Below are 26,449 nucleotides of genomic sequence, written 5' to 3'. Positions count from 1 at the left end.
TGATTCTTGTTTTGATGATTCTTGTTTTGATGATTCTTGTTGTGATGCTTCTTGTTCTGATGATTCTTGTTGCAATGATTCTTGTTGTGCTGATTCTTGAGGTGATGATTCTTGCTCTGATGTTTCTTGTGATGATTCTTGTTGTGATGATTCTTGTTGTGATGATTCTTGTTCTGATGATTCTTGTTGCGATGATTCTTGTTGCGATGATTCTTGTTGCGATGATTCTTGTTGCGATGATTCTATTTGCGATGATTCTTGTTGCGATGATTCTTGTTGCGATGATTCTTGTTGCGATGATTCTTGTTGCGATGATTCTTGTTGCGATGATTCTTGTTGCGATGATTCTTGTTGCGATGATTCTTGTTGTGATGATTCTTGTGATGATTGTTGTTGCGATGCTTCTTGTTGTGATGATTCTTGTTGTGATGATTGTTGTTGTGATGATTCTTGTTGTGATGATTCTTGTTGCGATGATTCTTGTTGCGATGATTGTTGTTGTGATGATTCTTGTTGTGATGATTCTTGTTGCGATGATTCTTGTTGTGATGATTCTTGTTGTGAGGATTCTTGTTGTGATGATTGTTGCTGTGAAGATTCTTGTTGTGAAGATTCTTGTTCTGATAATTCTTGTTGTGATGATTGTTGTTGTGATGATTCTTTTTGTGATGATTCTTGTTGTGATGATTCTTTTTGTGATGATTCTTGTTGTGATGATTCTTTTTCTGATGATTCTTGTTGTGATGATTCTTGTTGTGATGATTCTTGTTGTGATGATTCTTGTTGTGATGATTCTTGTGATGATTCTTGTTATGATGATTCTTGTTGTGATGATTCTTGTAATGATTCTAGTTCTGATGATTCTTGTTCTGATGATTCTTGTTCTGATGATTTTTGTGATGATTCTTGTTGTGATGATTCTTGTTGTGATGATTCTTGTTGTGATGATTCTTGTTGTGATGATTCTTGTTGCGATGATTCTTGTGATGATTCTTGTTGTGAAGATTCTTGTTGTGATGACTCTTGTTGTGATGATTCTTGTTGTGATGATTCTTGTTGAGATGATTCTTGTTGTGATGATTCTTGTGATGATTCTTGTTGCGATGATTCTTGTTGTGTTGATTCTTGTTGTGAAGATTCTTGTTGTGAGGATTCTTGTTCTGATGATTCTTGTGATGATTCTTGTTGCGATGATTCTTGTTGTGATGATTCTTGTTGTGATGATTCTTGTTCTGATGATTCTTGTTCTGATGATTCTTGTTCTGATGATTCTTGTGATGATTCTTGTTGCGATGATTCTTGTTGTGATGATTCTTGTTCTGATGATTTTTGTTGTGATGATTCTTGTGATGATTCTTGTTCTGATGATTCTTGTGATGATTCTTGTTGCGATGATTCTTGTTGTGATGATTCTTTTTGTGATGATTCTTGTTGTGATGATTCTTGTGATGATTCTTGTGATGATTCTTGTTCTGATGATTCTTGTTGTGATAATTCTTGTTGTGAGGATTCTTGTTGTCATGATTCTTGTGATGATTCATGTTGTGATGATTCTTGTTGTGATGATTCTTGTTGTGATGATTCTTGTTCTGTTGATTCTTGTTATGATGATTCTTGTTGTGATGATTCTTGTTCTCATGATTCTTGTTGTGAAGATTCTTGTGATGATTGTTGTGATGATTCTTGTTGTGATGATTCTTGTGATGATTCTTGTTGTGATGATTCTTGTTGTGATAATTCTTGTTGTGATGATTCTTGTTGTGATGATTCTTGTTGTGATGATTCTTGTTGTGATGAATCTTGTTGTGATGCTTCTTGTTCTGATGATTCTTGTTGCGATGATTCTTATGCTGATTCTTGTGGTGATCATTCTTGCTCTGATGTTTCTTGTGATGATTCTTGTTGTGATGATTCTTGTTGTGATGATTCTTGTTGTGATGATTCTTGTTGTGATGATTCTTGTTGTGATGATTCTTGTTGTGATGATTCTTGTTGTGATGATTCTTGTTGTGATGATTCTTGTTGTGATGATTCTTGTGATGATTCTTGTTGTGATGATTCTTGTTGTGATGATTTTTGTTCTGATGATTCTTGTGATGATTCTTGTTGTGATGATTCTTGTTGCGATGATTCTTGTTGTGATGATATTGTTGTGGTGATTCTTGTTCTGATGATTCTTGCGATGATTCTTGTTGTGATGATTCTTGTTGCGATGATTCTTGTTGTGATGATATTGTTGTGGTGATTCTTGTTCTGATGATTCTTGCGATGATTCTTGTTGTGATGATTCTTGTTGTGATGATTCTTGTTGTGATGATTCTTGTTTTGATGATTCTTGTTTTGATGATTCTTGTTGTGATGCTTCTTGTTCTGATGATTCTTGTTGCAATGATTCTTGTGCTGATTCTTGAGGTGATGATTCTTGCTCTGATGTTTCTTGTGATGATTCTTGTTGTGATGATTCTTGTTGTGATGTTTCTTGTTCTGATGATTCTTGTTGTGATGATTCTTGTTGTGATGATTCTTGTTGTGATGATTCTTGTTTTGATGATTCTTGTTTTGATGATTCTTGTTGTGATGCTTCTTGTTCTGATGATTCTTGTTGCAATGATTCTTGTTGTGCTGATTCTTGAGGTGATGATTCTTGCTCTGATGTTTCTTGTGATGATTCTTGTTGTGATGATTCTTGTTGTGATGATTCTTGTTCTGATGATTCTTGTTGCGATGATTCTTGTTGCGATGATTCTTGTTGCGATGATTCTTGTTGCGATGATTCTTGTTGCGATGATTCTTGTTGCGATGATTCTTGTTGCGATGATTCTTGTTGCGATGATTCTTGTTGCGATGATTCTTGTTGCGATGATTCTTGTTGCGATGATTCTTGTTGTGATGATTCTTGTTGTGATGATTCTTGTGATGATTGTTGTTGCGATGCTTCTTGTTGTGATGATTCTTGTTGTGATGATTGTTGTTGTGATGATTCTTGAGGTGATGATTCTTGCTCTGATGTTTCTTGTGATGATTCTTGTTGTGATGATTCTTGTTGTGATGATTCTTGTTCTGATGATTCTTGTTGCGATGATTCTTGTTGCGATGATTCTTGTTGCGATGATTCTTGTTGCGATGATTCTTGTTGCGATGATTCTTGTTGCGATGATTCTTGTTGCGATGATTCTTGTTGCGATGATTCTTGTTGCGATGATTCTTGTGCTGATTCTTGTGGTGATGATTCTTGCTCTGATGTTTCTTGTGATGATTCTTGTTGTGATGATTCTTGTTGTGATGATTCTTCTTGTGATGATTCTTGTTGTGATGATTCTTGTTGTGATGATTCTTGTTGTGATGATTCTTGTTGTGATGATTCTTGTTGAGATGATTCTTGTTGTGATGATTCTTGTTCTGATGATTCTTGTTCTGATGATTCTTGTGATGATTCTTGTTCTGATGATTGTTGTTGTGATGATTCTTGTTGTGATGATTCTTGTTGTGATGATTCTTGTTGTGATGATTCTTGTGATGATTCTTGTTGTGATGATTCTTGTTGTGATGATTTTTGTTCTGATGATTCTTGTGATGATTCTTGTTGTGATGATTCTTGTTGCGATGATTCTTGTTGTGATGATATTGTTGTGGTGATTCTTGTTCTGATGATTCTTGCGATGATTCTTGTTGTGATGATTCTTGTTGTGATGATTCTTGTTGTGATGATTCTTGTTTTGATGATTCTTGTTTTGATGATTCTTGTTGTGATGCTTCTTGTTCTGATGATTCTTGTTGCAATGATTCTTGTTGTGCTGATTCTTGAGGTGATGATTCTTGCTCTGATGTTTCTTGTGATGATTCTTGTTGTGATGATTCTTGTTGTGATGATTCTTGTTCTGATGATTCTTGTTGCGATGATTCTTGTTGCGATGATTCTTGTTGCGATGATTCTTGTTGCGATGATTCTATTTGCGATGATTCTTGTTGCGATGATTCTTGTTGCGATGATTCTTGTTGCGATGATTCTTGTTGCGATGATTCTTGTTGCGATGATTCTTGTTGCGATGATTCTTGTTGCGATGATTCTTGTTGTGATGATTCTTGTGATGATTGTTGTTGCGATGCTTCTTGTTGTGATGATTCTTGTTGTGATGATTGTTGTTGTGATGATTCTTGTTGTGATGATTCTTGTTGCGATGATTCTTGTTGCGATGATTGTTGTTGTGATGATTCTTGTTGTGATGATTCTTGTTGCGATGATTCTTGTTGTGATGATTCTTGTTGTGAGGATTCTTGTTGTGATGATTGTTGCTGTGAAGATTCTTGTTGTGAAGATTCTTGTTCTGATAATTCTTGTTGTGATGATTGTTGTTGTGATGATTCTTTTTGTGATGATTCTTGTTGTGATGATTCTTTTTGTGATGATTCTTGTTGTGATGATTCTTTTTCTGATGATTCTTGTTGTGATGATTCTTGTTGTGATGATTCTTGTTGTGATGATTCTTGTTGTGATGATTCTTGTGATGATTCTTGTTATGATGATTCTTGTTGTGATGATTCTTGTAATGATTCTAGTTCTGATGATTCTTGTTCTGATGATTCTTGTTCTGATGATTTTTGTGATGATTCTTGTTGTGATGATTCTTGTTGTGATGATTCTTGTTGTGATGATTCTTGTTGTGATGATTCTTGTTGCGATGATTCTTGTGATGATTCTTGTTGTGAAGATTCTTGTTGTGATGACTCTTGTTGTGATGATTCTTGTTGTGATGATTCTTGTTGAGATGATTCTTGTTGTGATGATTCTTGTGATGATTCTTGTTGCGATGATTCTTGTTGTGTTGATTCTTGTTGTGAAGATTCTTGTTGTGAGGATTCTTGTTCTGATGATTCTTGTGATGATTCTTGTTGCGATGATTCTTGTTGTGATGATTCTTGTTGTGATGATTCTTGTTCTGATGATTCTTGTTCTGATGATTCTTGTTCTGATGATTCTTGTGATGATTCTTGTTGCGATGATTCTTGTTGTGATGATTCTTGTTCTGATGATTTTTGTTGTGATGATTCTTGTGATGATTCTTGTTCTGATGATTCTTGTGATGATTCTTGTTGCGATGATTCTTGTTGTGATGATTCTTTTTGTGATGATTCTTGTTGTGATGATTCTTGTGATGATTCTTGTGATGATTCTTGTTCTGATGATTCTTGTTGTGATAATTCTTGTTGTGAGGATTCTTGTTGTCATGATTCTTGTGATGATTCATGTTGTGATGATTCTTGTTGTGATGATTCTTGTTGTGATGATTCTTGTTCTGTTGATTCTTGTTATGATGATTCTTGTTGTGATGATTCTTGTTCTCATGATTCTTGTTGTGAAGATTCTTGTGATGATTGTTGTGATGATTCTTGTTGTGATGATTCTTGTGATGATTCTTGTTGTGATGATTCTTGTTGTGATAATTCTTGTTGTGATGATTCTTGTTGTGATGATTCTTGTTGTGATGATTCTTGTTGTGATGAATCTTGTTGTGATGCTTCTTGTTCTGATGATTCTTGTTGCGATGATTCTTATGCTGATTCTTGTGGTGATCATTCTTGCTCTGATGTTTCTTGTGATGATTCTTGTTGTGATGATTCTTGTTGTGATGATTCTTGTTGTGATGATTCTTGTTGTGATGATTCTTGTTGTGATGATTCTTGTTGTGATGATTCTTGTTGTGATGATTCTTGTTCTGATGATTCTTGTGATGATGATTCTTGTGATGATTCTTGTTCTGATGATTCTTGTTGTGATGATTCTTGTTGTGATGATTCTTGTTGTGATGATTCTTGTTGTGATGATTCTTGTGATGATTCTTGTTGTGATGATTCTTGTTGTGATGATTTTTGTTCTGATGATTCTTGTGATGATTCTTGTTGTGATGATTCTTGTTGCGATGATTCTTGTTGTGATGATATTGTTGTGGTGATTCTTGTTCTGATGATTCTTGCGATGATTCTTGTTGTGATGATTCTTGTTGCGATGATTCTTGTTGTGATGATATTGTTGTGGTGATTCTTGTTCTGATGATTCTTGCGATGATTCTTGTTGTGATGATTCTTGTTGTGATGATTCTTGTTGTGATGATTCTTGTTTTGATGATTCTTGTTTTGATGATTCTTGTTGTGATGCTTCTTGTTCTGATGATTCTTGTTGCAATGATTCTTGTGCTGATTCTTGAGGTGATGATTCTTGCTCTGATGTTTCTTGTGATGATTCTTGTTGTGATGATTCTTGTTGTGATGATTCTTGTTCTGATGATTCTTGTTGCGATGATTCTTGTTGCGATGATTCTTGTTGCGATGATTCTTGTTGCGATGATTCTTGTTGCGATGATTCTTGTTGCGATGATTCTTGTTGCGATGATTCTTGTTGCGATGATTCTTGTTGCGATGATTCTTGTTGCGATGATTCTTGTTGCGATGATTCTTGTTGCGATGATTCTTGTTGTGATGATTCTTGTTGTGATGATTCTTGTGATGATTGTTGTTGCGATGCTTCTTGTTGTGATGATTCTTGTTGTGATGATTGTTGTTGTGATGATTCTTGTTGTGATGATTCTTGTTGCGATGATTCTTGTTGCGATGATTGTTGTTGTGATGATTCTTGTTGTGATGATTCTTGTTGCGATGATTCTTGTTGTGATGATTCTTGTTGTGAGGATTCTTGTTGTGATGATTGTTGCTGTGAAGATTCTTGTTGTGAAGATTCTTGATCTGATAATTCTTGTTGTGATGATTGTTGTTGTGATGATTCTTTTTGTGATGATTCTTGTTCTGATGATTCTTGTTGTGATGATTCTTGTTGTGATGATTCTTGTTGTGATGATTCTTTTTCTGATGATTCTTGTTGTGATGATTCTTGTTGTGATGATTCTTGTTGTGATGGTTCTTGTAATGATTCTTGTTATGATGATTCTTGTTGTGATGATTCTTGTAATGATTCTAGTTCTGATGATTCTTGTTCTGATGATTCTTGTTCTGATGATTCTTGTGATGATTCTTGTTGTGATGATTCTTGTTGTGATGATTCTTGTTGTGATGATTCTTGTTGTGATGATTCTTGTTGCGATGATTCTTTTGATGATTCTTGTTGTGAAGATTCTTGTTGTGATGACTCTTGTTGTGATGATTCTTGTTGTGATGATTCTTGTTGAGATGATTCTTGTTGTGATGATTTTTGTGATGATTCTTGTTGCGATGATTCTTGTTGTGTTGATTCTTGTTGTGAAGATTCTTGTTGTGAGGATTCTTGCTCTCATGATTCTTGTGATGATTCTTGTTGCGATGATTCTTGTTGTGATGATTCTTGTTGTGATGATTCTTGTTGTGATGATTCTTGTTGTGATGATTCTTGTTCTGATGATTCTTGTGATGATTCTTGTTGCGATGATTCTTGTTGTGATGATTCTTGTTCTGATGATTTTTGTTGTGATGATTCTTGTGATGATTCTTGTTCTGATGATTCTTGTGATGATTCTTGTTGCGATGATTCTTGTTGTGATGATTCTTTTTGTGATGATTCTTGTTGTGATGATTCTTGTGATGATTCTTGTGATGATTCTTGTTCTGATGATTCTTGTTGTGATAATTCTTGTTGTGATGATTCTTGTTGTGATAATTCTTGTTGTGATGATTCTTGTGATGATTCATGTTGTGATGATTCTTGTTGTGATGATTCTTGTTGTGATGATTCTTGTTCTGTTGATTCTTGTTATGATGATTCTTGTTGTGAAGATTCTTGTGATGATTCTTGTGATGATTCTTGTTGTGATGATTCTTGTGATGATTCTTGTTGTGATGATTCTTGTTTTGATAATTCTTGTTGTGATGATTCTTGTTGTGATGATTCTTGTTGTGATGATTCTTGTTGTGATGAATCTTGTTGTGATGCTTCTTGTTCTGCTGATTCTTGTTGCGATGTTTCTTGTGATGATTCTTGTTGTGATGATTCTTGTTGTGATGATTCTTGTTGTGATGATTCTTGTTGTGATGATTCTTGTTGTGATGATTCTTGTTGTGATGATTCTTGTTGCGATGATTCTTGTTGCGATGATTCTTTTTGCGATGATTCTTGTTTCGATTATTCTTGTTGTGATGATTCTTGTTGTGATGATTCTTGTTGTGATGATACTTGTTGTGATGATTCTTGTTGTGATGATTCTTGTTGTGATGATTCTTGTTGTGATGATTCTTGTTGCGATGATTCTTGTTGTGATGATTACTGTTGTGATGATTGTTGTTGTGATGATTCTTGTTGTGATGATTCTTGTTGCGATGAATCTTGTTGCGATGATTGTTGTTGTGATGATTCTTGTTGTGATGATTCTCGTTGTGATGATTCTTGTTGTGATGATTCCTGTTGTGAGGATTCTTGTTGTGATGATTGTTGTGATGATTCTTGTTGTGATGATTCTTGTTCTGATTATTCTTGTTGTGATGATTGTTGTTGTGATGATTCTTTTGGTGATGATTCTTGTTGTGATGATTCTTGTTGTGATGATTCTTGTTGTGATGATTCTTTTTCTGATGATTCATGTTGTGATGATTCTTGTTGTGATGATTCTTGTTGTGATGATTCTTGTTGTGATGATTCTTGTGATGATTCTTGTTATGATGATTCTTGTTGTGATGATTCTTGTTGTGATGATTCTAGTTCTGATGATTCTTGTTCTGATGATTCTTGTTCTGATGATTCTTGTGATGATTCTTGTGATGATTCTTGTTGTGATGATTCTTGTTGTGATGATTCTTGTTGTGATGATTCTTGTTGCGATGATTCTTGTGATGATTCTTGTTGTGAAGATTCTTGTTGTGATGATTCTTGTTGTGATGATTCTTGTTGTGATGATTCTTGTTGTGATGATTCTTGTTGTGATGATTCTTGTTGCGATGATTCTTGTTGTGTTGATTCTTGTTGTGAAGATTCTTGTTGTGATGATTCTTGTTCTGATGATTCTTGTGATGATTCTTGTTGCGATGATTCTTGTTGTGATGATTCTTGTTGTGATGATTCTTGTTGTGATGATTCTTGTAGTGATGATTCTTGTTCTGATGATTCTTGTGATGATTCTTGTTGTGATGATTCTTGTTCTGATGATTCTTGTTCTGATGATTTTTGTTGTGATGATTCTTGTTGTGATGATTCTTGTTCTGATGATTCTTGTGATGATTCTTGTTGCGATGATTCTTGTTGTGATGATTCTTGTTCTGATGATTCTTGTTGTGATGATTCTTGTGATGATTCTTGTTGTGATGATTCTTGTTCTGATGATTCTTGTGATGATTCTTGTTGTGAGGATTCTTGTTGTCATGATTCTTGTGATGATTCTTGTTGTGATGATTCTTGTTGTGATGATTCTTGTTCTGTTGATTCTTGTTATGATGATTCTTGTTGTGATGATTCTTGTTCTCATGATTCTTGTGATGATTCTTGTGATGATTCTTGTGATGATTCTTGTTGTGATGATTCTTGTGATGATTCTTGTTGTGATGATTCTTGTTGTGATGATTCTTGTTGTGATGATTCTTGTTGTGATGATTCTTGTTCTGATGATTCTTGTTCTGATGATTCTTGTGATGATTTTTGTTGTGATGATTCTTGTTGTGATGATTCTTGTTGTGATGATTCTTGTTCTGATGGTTATTGTTGTGATGATTCTTCTTGTGATGATACTCGTTGCGATGATTCTTGTTGTGTTGATTCTTGTTGTGAAGATTCTTGTTGTGATGATTCTTGTTCTGATGATTCTTGTGCTGATTCTTGTTGCGATGATTCTTGTTGTGATGATTCTTGTTGTGATGATTCTTGTTCTGATGATTCTTGTGATGATTCTTGTTGCGATGATTCTTGTTGTGATGATTCTTGTTCTGATTATTCTTGTTGTGATGATTCTTGTTGTGATGATTCTTGTTGTGATGATTCTTGTTCTGATGATTCTTGTGATGATTCTTGTTGCAATGATTCTTGCTGTGATGATTCTTGTTCTGATGATTCTTGTTCTGATGATTCTTGTTGTGATGATTCTTGTTGTGATGATTCTTGTTCTGATGATTCTTGTTGTGATGATTCTTGTTGCGATGATTCTTGTGATGATTCTTGTTGTGAAGATTCTTGTTGTGATGATTCTTGTTGTGATGATTCTTGTTGTGATGATTCTTGTTGTGATGATTCTTGTTGTGATGATTCTTGTTGCGATGATTCTTGTGGTGATGATTCTTGCTCTGATGTTTCTTGTGATGATTGTTGTTGTGATAATTCTTGTTGTGATGATTCTTGTTGTGATGATTCTTGTTGTGATGATTCTTGTTGTGATGATTCTTGTTGAGATGATTCTTGTTGCGATGATTCTTGTTGAGATGATTCTGGTTGCGATGATTCTTGTTGCGATGATTCTTGTTGCGATGATTCTTGTTGCGATGATTCTTGTTGCGATGATTCTTGTTGTGATGATTCTTGTTGTGATGATTCTTGTTGTGATGATTCTTGTTGTGCTGATTCTTGTTGTGATGATTCTTGTTGTGATGATTCTTGTTGCGATGATTCTTGTTGTGATGATTCTTGTTGTGATGATTGTTGTTGTGATGATTCTTGTTGTGATGATTCGTGTTGCGATGATTCTTGTTGCGATGTTTGTTGTTGTGATGATTCTTGTTGTGATGATTCTTGTGATGATTCTTGTTGTGATGATTCTTGTTGTGAGGATTCTTGTTGTGATGATTGTTGTTGTGATGATTCTTGTTCTGATGATTCTTGTTCTGATAATTCTTGTTGTGATGATTGTTGTTGTGATGATTCTTTTTGTGATAATTCTTGTTGTGATGATTCTTGTTGTGATGATTCTTGTTGTGATGATTCTTGTTGTGATGATTCTTTTTCTGATGATTCTTGTTGTGATGATTCTTGTTGTGATGATTCTTGTTGTGATGATTCTTGTGATGATTCTTGTGATGATTCTTGTTATGATGATTCTTGTTGTGATGATTCTTGTTGTGATGATTCTAGTTCTGATGATTCTTGTTCTGATGATTCTTGTTCTGATGATTCCTGTGATGATTCTTGTTGTGATGATTCTTGTTGTGATGATTCTTGTTGTGATGATTCTTGTTGTGATGATTCTTGTTGCGATGATACTTGTGATGATTCTTGTTGTGAAGATTCTTGTTGTGATGATTCTTGCGATGATTCTTGTTGTGATGATTCTTGTTGTGATGATTCTTGTTGTGATGATTCTTGTTGCGATGATTCTTGTTCTCATGATTCTTGTGATGATTCTTGTTGCGATGATTCTTGTTGTGATGATTCTTGTTGTGATGATTCTTGTTGTGATGATTCTTGTTCTGATGATTCTTGTGATGATTCTTGTTGTGATGATTCTTGTTGTGATGATTCTTGTTCTGATGATTTTTGTTGTGATGATTCTTGTTGTGATGATTCTTGTTCTGATGATTCTTGTGATGATTCTTGTTGCGATGATTCTTGTTGTGATGATTCTTGTTCTGATGTTTCTTGTTGTGATGATTCTTGTTGTGATGATTCTTGTTCTGATGATTCTTGTTGTAATGATTCTTGTTGTGAGGATTCTTGTCATGATTCTTGTGATGATTCTTGTTGTGATGATTCTTGTTGTGATGATTCTTGTTGTGATGATTCTTGTTCTGTTGATTCTTGTTATGATGATTCTTGTGATGATTCTTGTTCTCATGATTCTTGTTGTGATGATTCTTGTGATGATTCTTGTGATGATTCTTGTTGTGATGATTCTTGTGATGATTCTTGTTGTGATGATTCTTGTTGTGATGGTTCTTGTTGTGATGATTCTTGTTGTGATGATTCTTGTTCTGGTGATTCTTGTTCTGATGATTGTTGTTGTGATGATTCTTGTTCTGATGATTCTTGTTCTGATAATTCTTGTTGTGATGATTGTTGTTGTGATGATTCTTTTTGTGATAATTCTTGTTGTGATGATTCTTGTTGTGATGATTCTTGTTGTGATGATTCTTGTTGTTTTGATTCTTGTGAAGATTCTTGTTCTGATGATTCTTTTTGTGATGATTCTTGTTGTGATGATTCATGTTCTGATGATTATTGTTTTGATGATTTTTGTTGTGATGATACTCGTGACGATGATTCTTGTTGTGTTGATTCTTGTTGTGAAGATTCTTGTTCTGATGATTCTTGTTCTGATGATTCTTGTGCTGATTCTTGTTGCGATGATTCTTGTTGTGATGATTCTTGTTGTGATGATTGTTGTTGTGATGATTCTTGTTGTGATGATTCTTGTTGCGATGATTCTTGTTGCGATGATTGTTGTTGTGATGATTCTTGTTGTGATGATTGTTGTTGTGATGATTTTTTTGTGATGTTTCTTGTTGTGATGATTCTTGTTGTGATGATTCTTGTTGTGATGATTCTTGTTGTGATGATTCTTTTTCTGATGATTCTTGTTGTGATGATTCTTGTGATGATTCTTGTTGTGATGATTCTTGTTGTGATGATTCTTGTGATGATTCTTGTTATGATGATTCTTGTTGTGATAATTCTTGTGATGATTCTAGTTCTGATGATTCTTGTTCTGATGATTCTTGTTCTGATGATTCTTGTGATGATTCTTGTTGTGATGATTCTTGTTGTGATGATTCTTGTTGTGATGATTCTTGTTGTGATGATTCTTGTTGCGATGATTCTTGTGATGATTCTTGTTGTGAAGATTCTTGTTGTGATGACTCTTGTTGTGATGATTCTTGTTGTGATGATTCTTGTTGTGATGATTCTTGTTGTGATGATTCTTGTTGTGATGATTCTTGTTGCGATGATTCTTGTTGTGTTGATTCTTGTTGTGAAGATTCTTGTTGTGATGATTCTTGTTCTGATGATTCTTGTGATGATTCTTGTTGCGATGATTCTTGTTGTGATGATTCTTGTTGTGATGATACTTGTTGTGATGATTCTTGTTGTGATGATTCTTGTTCTGATGATTCTTGTGATGATTCTTGTTGCGATGATTCTTGTTGTGATGATTCTGGTTCTGATGATTTTTGTTGTGATGATTCTTGTTGTGATGATTCTTGTTCTGATGATTCTTGTGATGATTCTTGTTGCGATGATTCTTGTTGTGATGATTCTTGTTGTGATGATTCTTGTTGTGATGATTCTTGTTGTGATGATTCTTGTGATGATTCTTGTTCTGATGATTCGTGTTGTGATGATTCTTGTTGTGAGGATTCTTGTTGTCATGATTCTTGTGATGATTCATGTTGTGATGATTCTTGTTGTGATGATTATTGTTGTGATGATTCTTGTTCTCATGATTCTTGTTGTGATGATTCTATTGATGATTCTTGTGATGATTCTTGTTGTGATGATTCTTGTGATGATTCTTGTTGTGATGATTCTTGTTGTGATAATTCTTGTTGTGATGCTTCTTGTTCTGATGATTCTTGTTGCGATGATTCTTGTTGTGCTGATTCTTGTGGTGATGATTCTTGCTCTGATGTTTCTTGTGATGATTATTGTTGTGATGATTCTTGTTGTGATGATTCTTGTTGTGATGATTCTTGTTGTAATGATTCTTGTTGTGATGATTCTTGTTGTGATGATTCTTGTTGCGATGATTCTTGTTGCGATGATTCTTTTTGCGATGATTCTTGTTGCGATGATTCTTGTTGCGATGATTCTTGTTGCGATGATTCTTGTTTCGATGGTTCTTGTTGTGATGATTCTTGTTGTGATGATTCTTGTTGTGATTATTCTTGTTGTGATGATTCTTGTTGTGATGATTCTTGTTGTGATGATTCTTGTTGTGATGATTCTTGTTGCGATGATTCTTGTTGTGATGATTACTGTTGTGATGATTGTTGTTGTGATGATTCTTGTTGTGATGATTCTTGTTGCGATGAATCTTTTTGCGATGATTGTTGTTGTGATGATTCTTGTTGTGATGATTCTTGTTGTGATGATTCTTGTTGTGATGATTCCTGTTGTGAGGATTCTTGTTGTGATGATTGTTGTTGTGATGATTCTTGTTGTGCTGATTCTTGTTCTGATTATTCTTGTTGTGATGATTGTTGTTGTGATGATTCTTTTGGTGATGATTCTTGTTGTGATGATTCTTGTTGTGATGATTCTTGTTGTGATGATTCTTGTTGTGATGATTCTTTTTCTGATGATTATTGTTGTCATGATTCTTGTTGTGATGATTCTTGTTGTGATGATTCTTGTTGTGATGATTCTTGTGATGATTCTTGTTATGATGATTCTTGTTGTGATGATTCTTGTTGTGATGATTCTAGTTCTGATGATTCTTGTTCTGATGATTCTTGTTCTGATGATTCTTGTGATGATTCTTGTTGTGATGATTCTTGTTGTGATGATTCTTGTTGTGATGATTCTTGTTGTGATGATTCTTGTTGCGATGATTCTTGTGATGATTCTTGTTGTGAAGATTCTTGTTGTGATGATTCTTGTTGTGATGATTCTTGTGATGATTCTTGTTGTGATGATTCTTGTTGTGATGATTCTTGTTGTGTTGATTCTTGTTGTGAAGATTCTTGTTGTGATGATTCTTGTTCTGATGATTCTTGTGATGATTCTTGTTGCGATGATTCTTGTTGTGATGATTCTTGTTGTGGTGATTCTTGTTGTGATGATGCTTGTTGTGATGATTCTTGTTCTGATGATTTTTGTGATGATTCTTGTTGTGATGATTCTTGTTGTGATGATTCTTGTTCTGATGATTTTTGTTGTGATGATTCTTGTTGTGATGATTCTTGTTCTGATGATTCTTGTGATGATTCTTGTTGCGATGATTCTTGTTGTGATGATTCTTGTTCTGATGATTCTTGTTGTGATGATTCTTGTTGTGATGATTCTTGTTGTGATGATTCTTGTTCTGATGATTCTTGTTGTGATGATTCTTGTTGTGAGGATTCTTGTTGTCATGATTCTTGTGATGATTCTTGTTGTGATGATTCTTTATGTGATGATTCTTGTGATGATTCTTGTTCTGTTGATTCTTGTTATGATGATTCTTATCGTGATGTTTCTTGTTCTCATGATTCTTGTTGTGATGATTCTTGTTGTGATGATTCTTGTGATGATTCTTTATGTGATGATTCTTGTGATGATTCTTGTTGTGATGATTCTTGTTGTGATGATTCTTGTTGTGATGATTCTTGTTCTGATGATTCTTGTTCTGATGATTTTTGTTGTGATGATTCTTGTTGTGATGATTCTTGTTGCGATGATTCTTGTTCTGATGATTCTTGTGATGATTTTTGTTGTGATGATTCTTGTGATGATTCTTGTTGTGATGATTCTTGTTGTGATGATTCTTGTTGTGAAGATTCTTGTTCTGATGATTCTTGTTGTGATGATTCTTGTTGTGATGATTCTTGTTCTGATGATTATTGTTGTGATGATTTTGTTGTGATGATACTCGTTGCGATGATTCTTGTTGTGTTGATTCTTGTTGTAAAGATTCTTGTTCTGATGATTCTTGTTCTGATGATTCTTGTGCTGATTCTTGTTGCGATGATTCTTGTTGTGATGATTCTTGTTGTGATGATTCTTGTTGTGATGATTCTTGTTCTGATGATTCTTGTGATGATTCTTGTTGCGATGATTCTATTTGTGATGATTCTTGTTCTGATTATTCTTGTTGTGATGATTCTTGTTGTGATGATTCTTGTTCTGATGATTCTTGTGATGATTCTTGTTGCAATGATTCTTGTTGTGATGATTCTTGTTCTGATGATTCTTGTTCTGATGATTCTTGTTGTGATGATTCTTGTTGTGATGATTCTTGTTGTGATATTCTTGTTGTGATGATTCTTGTTGTGATGATTCTTTTTGTGATGATTCTTGTTGTGATGATTCTTGTTGTGATGATTCTTGTTGCGATGATACTTGTTGTGTTGATTCTTGTCCTGTTGATTCTTGTTGTGATGATTCTTGTGATGATTCTTGTTGAGATGATTCTTGTTCTCATGATTTTTGTTGTGATGATTCTTGTGATGATTCTTGTTCTGATGATTCTTGTGATGATTCTTGTTGCGATGATTCTTGTTGTGTTGATTCTTGTTGTGAAGATTCTTGTTGTGATGATTCTTGTCCTGTTCATTCTTGTTGTGATGATTCTTGTGATGATTCTTGTTGAGATGATTCTTGTTCTCATGATTCTTGTGATGATTCTTGTTGTGATGATTCTTGTTCTGATGATTCTTGTTCTGATGATTTTTGTTGTGATGATTCTTGTTGTGATGATTCTTGTTCTGATGATTCTTGTGATGATTCTTGTTGCGATGATTCTTGTTGTGATGATTCTTGTTCTGATGATTCTTGTGATGATTCTTGTGATGATTCTTGTTGTGATGATTCTTGTTCTGATGATTCTTGTTGTGATGATTCTTGTTGTGAGGATTCTTGTTGTCATGATTCTTGTGATGATTCTTGTTGTGATGATTCTTGTTGTGATGATTCTTGTTGTGATGATTCTTGTTCTGTTGATTCTTGTTATGATGATTCATGTTGTGATGATTCTTGTTCTCATGATTGTTGTTGTGATGATTCTTGTTGTGATGATTCTTGTGATGATTCTTGTGATGATACTTGTTGTGATGATTCTTGTTGTGATGATTCTTGTTGTGATGATTCTTGTTGTGATGATTCTTGTTCTGATGATTCTTGTTCTGATGATTCTTGTGATGATTTTTGTTGTGATGATTCTTCTTGTGATGATTCTTGTTGTGATGATTCTTGTTGTGATGATTCTTGTGATGATTCTTGTTGTGAAGATTCTTGTTCTGATGATTCTTGTTGTGATGATTCTTGTTGTGATGATTCTTGTTCTGATGGTTATTGTTGTGATGATTCTTGTTGTGATGATACTCGTTGCGATGATTCTTGTTGTGTTGATTCTTGTTGTGAAGATTCTTGTTGTGATGATTCTTGTTCTGATGATTCTTGTGCTGATTCTTGTTGCGATGATTCTTGTTGTGATGATTCTTGTTGTGATGATTCTTGTTCTGATGATTCTTGTGATGATTCTTTTTGCGATGATTCTTGTTGTGATGATTCTTGTTCTGATTATTCTCGTTGTGATGATTCTTGTTGTGATGATTCTTGTTCTGATGATTCTTGTTCTGATGATTCTTGTGATGATTCTTGTTGCAATGATTCTTGCTGTGATGATTCTTGTTCTGATGATTCTTGTTCTGATGATTCTTGTTGTGATGATTCTTGTTCTGATGATTCTTGTTCTGATGATTCTTGTTGTGATGATTCTTGTTGCGATGATTCTTGTGATGATTCTTGTTGTGAAGATTCTTGTTGTGATGATTCTTGTTGTGATGCTTCTTGTTGTGATGATTCTTGTTGTGATGATTCTTGTTGTGATGATTCTTGTTGCGATGATTCTTGTGGTGATGATTCTTGCTCTGATGTTTCTTGTGATGATTCTTGTTGTGATAATTCTTGTTGTGTTGATTCTTGTTGTGATGATTCTTGTTGCGATGATTCTTGTTGCGATGATTCTTGTTGCGATGATTCTTGTTGCGATGATTCTTGTTGCGATGATTCTTGTTGCGATTATTCTTGTTGCGATGATTCTTGTTGCGATGATTCTTGTTGCGATGATTCTTGTTGCGATGATTCTTGTTGTGATGATTCTTTTGTGATGATTCTTGTTGTGATGATTGTTGTTGTGATGATTCTTTTGGTGATGATTCTTTTTGTGATGATTCTTGTTGTGATGATTCTTGTTGTGATGATTCTTGTTGTGATGATTCTTGTTGTGATGATTCTTGTTGTGATGATTCTTGTTGTGATGATTCTTGTTGTGATGATTGTTTTTCTGATGATTCTTGTGATGATTCTTGTTGTGATGATTCTTGTGATGATTCTTGTTGTGATGATTCTTGTGATGATTCTTGTTATGATGATTCTTGTTGTGATGATTCTTGTTGTGATGATTCTAGTTCTGATGATTCTTGTTCTGATGATTCTTGTTCTGATGATTCTTGTGATGATTCTTGTTGTGATGACTCTTGTGATGATTCTTGTTGTGATGATTCTTGTTGTGATGATTCTTGTTGCGATGATTCTTGTGATGATTCTTGTTGTGAAGATTCTTGTTGTGATGATTCTTGTTGTGATGATTCTTGTTATGATGATTCTTGTTGTGATGATTCTTGTTGTGATGATTCTTGTTGCGATGATTCTTGTTGTGTTGATTCTTGTTGTGAAGATTCTTGTTGTGATGATTCTTGTTGTGATGATTCTTGTGATGATTCTTGTTGCGATGATTCTTGTTGCGATGATTCTTGTTGTGATGATTCTTGTTGTGATGATTCTTGTTGTGATGATTCTTGTTGTGATGATTCTTGTGATGATTCTTGTTGTGATGATTCTTGTTCTGATGATTCTTGTTCTGATGATTTTTGTTGTGATGATTCTTGTTGTGATGATTCTTGTTCTGATGATTCTTGTGATGATTCTTGTTGCGATGATTCTTGTTGTGATGATTCTTGTTCTGATGATTCTTGTGATGATTCTTGTGATGATTCTTGTTGTGATGATTCTTGTTCTGATGATTCTTGTGATGATTCTTGTTGTGATAATTCTTGTTGAGATGATTCTTGTTGTGATGATTCTTGTTGCGATGATTCTTGTTGCGATGATTCTTGTTGCGATGATTCTTGTTGCGATGATTCTTGTTGCGATGATTCTTGTTGCGATGATTCTTGTTGCGATGATTCTTGTTGCGATGATTCTTGTTGCGATGATTCTTGTTGCGATGATTCTTGTTGTGATGATTCTTGTGATGATTCTTGTTGTGATGATTCTTGTTGTGATGATTCTTTTGGTGATGATTCTTTTTGTGATGATTCTTGTTGTGATGATTCTTGTTGTGATGATTCTTGTTGTGATGATTCTTGTTGTGATGATTCTTGTTGTGATGATTCTTGTTTTGATGATTCTTGTTGTGATGATTGTTTTTCTGATGATTCTTGTGATGATTCTTGTTATGATGATTCTTGTGATGATTCTTGTTGTGATGATTCTTGTGATGATTCTTGTTATGATGATTCTTGTTGTGATGATTCTTGTTGTGATGATTCTAGTTCTGATGATTCTTGTTCTGATGATTCTTGTACTGATGATTCTTGTGATGATTCTTGTTGTGATGACTCTTGTGATGATTCTTGTTGTGATGATTCTTGTTGTGATGATTCTTGTTGCGATGATTCTTGTTGTGTTGATTCTTGTTGTGAAGATTCTTGTTGTGATGATTCTTGTTGTGATGATTCTTGTGATGATTCTTGTTGCGATGATTCTTGTTGTGATGATTCTTGTTGTGATGATTCTTGTTGTGATGATTCTTGTTGTGATGATTCTTGTTGCGATGATTCTTGTTGTGTTGATTCTTGTTGTGAAGATTCTTGTTGTGATGATTCTTGTTGTGATGATTCTTGTGATGATTCTTGTTGCGATGATTCTTGTTGTGATGATTCTTGTTGTGATGATTCTTGTTGTGATGATTCTTGTTGTGATGATTCTTGTTCTGATGATTCTTGTGATGATTCTTGTTGTGATGATTCTTGTTCTGATGATTCTTGTTCTGATGATTTTTGTTGTGATGATTCTTGTTGTGATGATTGTTGTTCTGATGATTCTTGTGATGATTCTTGTTGCGATGATTCTTGTTGTGATGATTCTTGTTCTGATGATTCTTGTTCTGATGATTCTTGTGATGATTCTTGTTGCGCTGATTCTTGTTGTGATGATTCTTGTTCTGATGATTCTTGTGATGATTCTTGTGATGATTCTTGTTGTGATGATTCTTGTTCTGTTGATTCTTGTTATGATGATTCTTGTTGTGATGATTCTTGTTCTCATGATTCTTGTTGTGATGATTCTTGTTGTGATGATTCTTGTGATGATTCTTGTTGTGATGATTCTTGTGATGATTCTTGTTGTGATGATTCTTGTTGTGATGATTCTTGTTGTGATGATTCTTGTTGTGATGATTCTTGTTGTGATGATTCTTGTTCTGATGATTCTTGTTCTGATGATTCTTGTGATGATTTTTGGTGTGATGATTCTTGTTGTGATGATTCTTGTTGTGATGATTCTTGTTGTGATGATTCTTGTGATGATTCTTGTTGTGAAGATTCTTGTTCTGATGATTCTTGTTGTGATGATTCTTATTGTGATGATTCTTGTTCTGATGGTTATTGTTGTGATGATTCTTGTTGTGATGATACTCGTTGCGATGATTCTTGTTGTGTTGATTCTTGTTGTGAAGATTCTTGTTGTGATGATTCTTGTTCTGATGATTCTTGTGCTGATTCTTGTTGCGATGATTCTTGTTGTGATGATTCTTGATCTGATGATTCTTGTGATGATTCTTGTTGCGATGATTCTTGTTGTGATGATTCTTGTTCTGATTATTCTTGTTGTGATGATTCTTGTTGTGATGATTCTTGTTGTGATGATTCTTGTTCTGATGATTCTTGTGATGATTCTTGTTGCAATGATTCTTGCTGTGATGATTCTTGTTCTGATGATTCTTGTTCTGATGATTCTTGTTGTGATGATTCTTGTTGTGATGATTCTTGTTCTGATGATTCTTGTTGTGATGATTCTTGTTGCGATGATTCTTGTGATGATTCTTGTTGTGAAGATTCTTGTTGTGCTGATTCTTGTTGTGATGATTCTTGTTGTGATGATTCTTGTGATGATTCTTGTTGCGATGATTCTTGTGGTGATGATTCTTGCTCTGATGTTTCTTGTGATGATTCTTGTTGTGATAATTCTTGTTGTGATGATTCTTGTTGTGATGATTCTTGTTGTGATGATTCTTGTTGTGATGATTGTTGTTGCGATGATTCTTGTTGCGATGATTCTTGTTGCGATGATTCTTGTTGCGATGATTCTTGTTGCGATGATTCTTGTTGCAATGATTCTTGTTGTGATGATTCTTTTTGTGATGATTCTTATTGTGATGATTCTTGTTGTGATGATTCTTGTTGTGATGATTCTTGTTGCGATGATTCTTGTTGCGATGATTCTTGTTGTGATGATTGTTGTTGTGATGATTCTTGTTGTGATGATTCTTGTTGCGATGATTCTTGTTGCGATGATTGTTGTTGTGATGATTCTTGTTGTGATGATTCTTGTTATGATGATTCTTGTTGCGATGATTCTTGTGTTGATTCTTGTTGTGAAGATTCTTGTTGTGATGATTCTTGTTGTGATGATTCTTGTGATGATTCTTGTTGCGATGATTCTTGTGATGATTCTTGTTGTGATGATTCTTGTAGTGATGATTCTTGTTCTGATGATTCTTGTGATGATTCTTGTTGTGATGATTCTTGTTCTGAAGATTCTTGTTCTGATGATTTTTGTTGTGATGATTCTTGTTGTGATGATTCTTGTTCTGATGATTCTTGTGATGATTCTTGTTGCGATGATTCTTGTTGTGATGATTCTTGTTCTGATGATTCTTGTGATGATTCTTGTGATGATTCTTGTTGTGATGATTCTTGTTCTGATGATTCTTGTTGTGATGATTCTTGTTGTGAGGATTCTTGTTGTCATGATTCTTGTGATGATTCTTGTTGTGATGATTCTTGTTGTGATGATTCTTGTTGTGATGATTCTTGTTCTGTTGATTCTTGTTATGATTATTCATGTTGTGATGATTCTTGTTCTCATGATTGTTGTTGTGATGATTCTTTTGGTGATGATTCTTTTTGTGATGATTCTTGTTGTGATGATTCTTGTTGTGATGATTCTTGTTGTGATGATTCTTGTTGTGATGATTCTTGTTGTGATGATTCTTGTTGTGATGATTCTTGTTGTGATGATTGTTTTTCTGATGATTCTTGTGATGATTCTTGTTGTGATGATTCTTGTGATGATTCTTGTTGTGATGATTCTTGTGATGATTCTTGTTATGATGATTCTTGTTGTGATGATTCTTGTTGTGATGATTCTAGTTCTGATGATTCTTGTTCTGATGATTCTTGTTCTGATGATTCTTGTGATGATTCTTGTTGTGATGACTCTTGTGATGATTCTTGTTGTGTTGATTCTTGTTGTGATGATTCTTGTTGCGATGATTCTTGTGATGATTCTTGTTGTGAAGATTCTTGTTGTGATGATTCTTGTTGTGATGATTCTTGTTATGATGATTCTTGTTGTGATGATTCTTGTTGTGATGATTCTTGTTGCGATGATTCTTGTTGTGTTGATTCTTGTTGTGAAGATTCTTGTTGTGATGATTCTTGTTGTGATGATTCTTGTGATGATTCTTGTTGCGATGATTCTTGTTGTGATGATTCTTGTTGTGATGATTCTTGTTGTGATGATTCTTGTTGTGATGATTCTTGTTGTGATGATTCTTGTGATGATTCTTGTTGTGATGATTCTTGTTCTGATGATTCTTGTTCTGATGATTTTTGTTGTGATGATTCTTGTTGTGATGATTCTTGTTCTGATGATTCTTGTGATGATTCTTGTTGCGATGATTCTTGTTGTGATGATTCTTGTTCTGATGATTCTTGTGATGATTCTTGTGATGAGTCTTGTTGTGATGATTCTTGTTCTGATGATTCTTGTGATGATTCTTGTTGTGATAATTCTTGTTGTGATGATTCTTGTTGTGATGATTCTTGTTGCGATGATTCTTGTTGCGATGATTCTTGTTGCGATGATTCTTGTTGCGATGATTCTTGTTGCGATGATTCTTGTTGCGATGATTCTTGTTGCGATGATTCTTGTTGCGATGATTCTTGTTGCGATGATTCTTGTTGCGATGATTCTTGTTGTGATGATTCTTGTTGTGATGATTCTTGTTGTGATGATTCTTGTTGTGATGATTCTTTTGGTGATGATTCTTTTTGTGATGATTCTTGTTGTGATGATTCTTGTTGTGATGATTCTTGTTGTGATGATTCTTGTTGTGATGATTCTTGTTGTGATGATTCTTGTTTTGATGATTCTTGTTGTGATGATTGTTTTTCTGATGATTCTTGTGATGATTCTTGTTATGATGATTCTTGTGATGATTCTTGTTGTGATGATTCTTGTGATGATTCTTGTTATGATGATTCTTGTTGTGATGATTCTTGTTGTGATGATTCTAGTTCTGATGATTCTTGTTCTGATGATTCTTGTTCTGATGATTCTTGTGATGATTCTTGTTGTGATGACTCTTGTGATGATTCTTGTTGTGATGATTCTTGTTGTGATGATTCTTGTTGCGATGATTCTTGTGATGATTCTTGTTGTGATGATTCTTGTTGTGATGATTCTTGTTGTGATGATTCTTGTTGTGATGATTCTTGTTGTGATGATTCTTGTTGCGATGATTCTTGTTGTGTTGATTCTTGTTGTGAAGATTCTTGTTGTGATGATTCTTGTTGTGATGATTCTTGTGATGATTCTTGTTGCGATGATTCTTGTTGTGATGATTCTTGTTGTGATGATTCTTGTTGTGATGATTTTTGTTGTGATGATTCTTGTTCTGATGATTCTTGTGATGATTCTTGTTGCGATGATTCTTGTTGTGATGATTCTTGTTCTGATGATTCTTGTTCTGATGATTCTTGTGATGATTCTTGTTGCGATGATTCTTGTTGTGATGATTCTTGTTCTGATGATTCTTGTGATGATTCTTGTGATGATTCTTGTTGTGATGATTCTTGTTCTGTTGATTCTTGTTATGATGATTCTTGTTGTGATGATTCTTGTTCTCATGATTCTTGTGATGATTCTTGTTGTGATGATTCTTGTGATGATTCTTGTTGTGATGATTCTTGTGATGATTCTTGTTGTGATGATTCTTGTTGTGATGATTCTTGTTGTGATGATTCTTGTTGTGATGATTCTTGTTGTGATGATTCTTGTTCTGATGATTCTTGTTCTGATGATTCTTGTGATGATTTTTGTTGTGATGATTCTTGTTGTGATGATTCTTGTTGTGATGATTCTTGTTGTGATGATTCTTGTGATGATTCTTGTTGTGAAGATTCTTGTTCTGATGATTCTTGTTGTGATGATTCTTATTGTGATGATTCTTGTTCTGATGGTTATTGTTGTGATGATTCTTGTTGTGATGATACTCGTTGCGATGATTCTTGTTGTGTTGATTCTTGTTGTGAAGATTCTTGTTGTGATGATTCTTGTTCTGATGATTCTTGTGCTGATTCTTGTTGCGATGATTCTTGTTGTGATGATTCTTGATCTGATGATTCTTGTGATGATTCTTGTTGCGATGATTCTTGTTGTGATGATTCTTGTTCTGATTATTCTTGTTGTGATGATTCTTGTTGTGATGATTCTTGTTGTGATGATTCTTGTTCTGATGATTCTTGTGATGATTCTTGTTGCAATGATTCTTGCTGTGATGATTCTTGTTCTGATGATTCTTGTTCTGATGATTCTTGTTGTGATGATTCTTGTTGTGATGATTCTTGTTCTGATGATTCTTGTTGTGATGATTCTTGTTGCGATGATTCTTGTGATGATTCTTGTTGTGAAGATTCTTGTTGTGATGATTCTTGTTGTGATGATTCTTGTTGTGATGATTCTTGTGATGATTCTTGTTGCGATGATTCTTGTGGTGATGATTCTTGCTCTGATGTTTCTTGTGATGATTCTTGTTGTGATAATTCTTGTTGTGATGATTCTTGTTGTGATGATTCTTGTTGTGATGATTCTTGTTGTGATGATTGTTGTTGCGATGATTCTTGTTGCGATGATTCTTGTTGCGATGATTCTTGTTGCGATGATTCTTGTTGCGATGATTCTTGTTGCAATGATTCTTGTGATGATTCTTTTTGTGATGATTCTTATTGTGATGATTCTTGTTGTGATGATTCTTGTTGTGATGATTCTTGTTGCGATGATTCTTGTTGCGATGATTCTTGTTGTGATGATTGTTGTTGTGATGATTCTTGTTGTGATGATTCTTGTTGCGATGATTCTTGTTGCGATGATTGTTGTTGTGATGATTCTTGTTGTGATGATTCTTGTTATGATGATTCTTGTTGCGATGATTCTTGTGTTGATTCTTGTTGTGAAGATTCTTGTTGTGATGATTCTTGTTGTGATGATTCTTGTGATGATTCTTGTTGCGATGATTCTTGTGATGATTCTTGTTGTGATGATTCTTGTTGTGATGATTCTTGTTCTGATGATTCTTGTGATGATTCTTGTTGTGATGATTCTTGTTCTGAAGATTCTTGTTCTGATGATTTTTGTTGTGATGATTCTTGTTGTGATGATTCTTGTTCTGATGATTCTTGTGATGATTCTTGTTGCGATGATTCTTGTTGTGATGATTCTTGTTCTGATGATTCTTGTGATGATTCTTGTGATGATTCTTGTTGTGATGATTCTTGTTCTGATGATTCTTGTTGTGATGATTCTTGTTGTGAGGATTCTTGTTGTCATGATTCTTGTGATGATTCTTGTTGTGATGATTCTTGTTGTGATGATTCTTGTTCTGTTGATTCTTGTTATGATGATTCATGTTGTGATGATTCTTGTTCTCATGATTGTTGTTGTGATGATTCTTGTTGTGATGATTCTTGTTGTGATGATTCTTGTTGTGATGATTCTTGTTGTGATGATTCTTGTTCTGATGATTCTTGTTCTGATGATTCTTGTTCTGATGATTCTTGTGATGATTTTTGTTGTGATGATTCTTGTTGTGATGATTCTTGTTGTGATGATTCTTGTTGTGATGATTCTTGTGATGATTCTTGTTGTGAAGATTCTTGTTCTGGTGATTCTTGTTGTGATGATTCTTGTTGTGATGATTCTTGTTCTGATGGTTATTGTTGTGATGATTCTTGTTGTGATGATACTCGTTGCGATGATTCTTGTTGTGTTGATTCTTGTTGTGAAGATTCTTGTTGTGATGATTCTTGTTCTGATGATTTTTGTGCTGATTCTTGTTGCGATGATTCTTGTTGTGATGATTCTTGTTGTGATGATTTTTGTTCTGATGATTCTTGTGATGATTCTTGTTGCGATGATTCTTGTTGTGATGATTCTTGTTCTGATTATTCTTGTTGTGATGATTCTTGTTGTGATGATTCTTGTTGTGATGATTCTTGTTCTGATGATTCTTGTGATGATTCTTGTTGCAATGATTCTTGCTGTGATGATTCTTGTTCTGATGATTCTTGTTCTGATGATTCTTGTTGTGATGATTCTTGTTGTGATGATTCTTGTTCTGATGATTCTTGTTGTGATGATTCTTGTTGCGATGATTCTTGTGATGTTTCTTGTTGTGAAGAATCTTGTTGTGATGATTCTTGTTGTGATGATTCTTGTTGTGATGATTCTTGTTGTGATGATTCTTGTGATGATTCTTGTTGCGATGATTCTTGTGGTGATGATTCTTGCTCTGAT

The sequence above is a fragment of the Somniosus microcephalus genome, chromosome 1, assembly GCF_052327205.1.
Source record: "Somniosus microcephalus isolate GS21.2 chromosome 1, FLI_Smic_1.0, whole genome shotgun sequence".
NCBI lineage: Eukaryota > Metazoa > Chordata > Chondrichthyes > Squaliformes > Somniosidae > Somniosus > Somniosus microcephalus.
Note: the sequence above shows the minus strand (reverse complement) of the source record.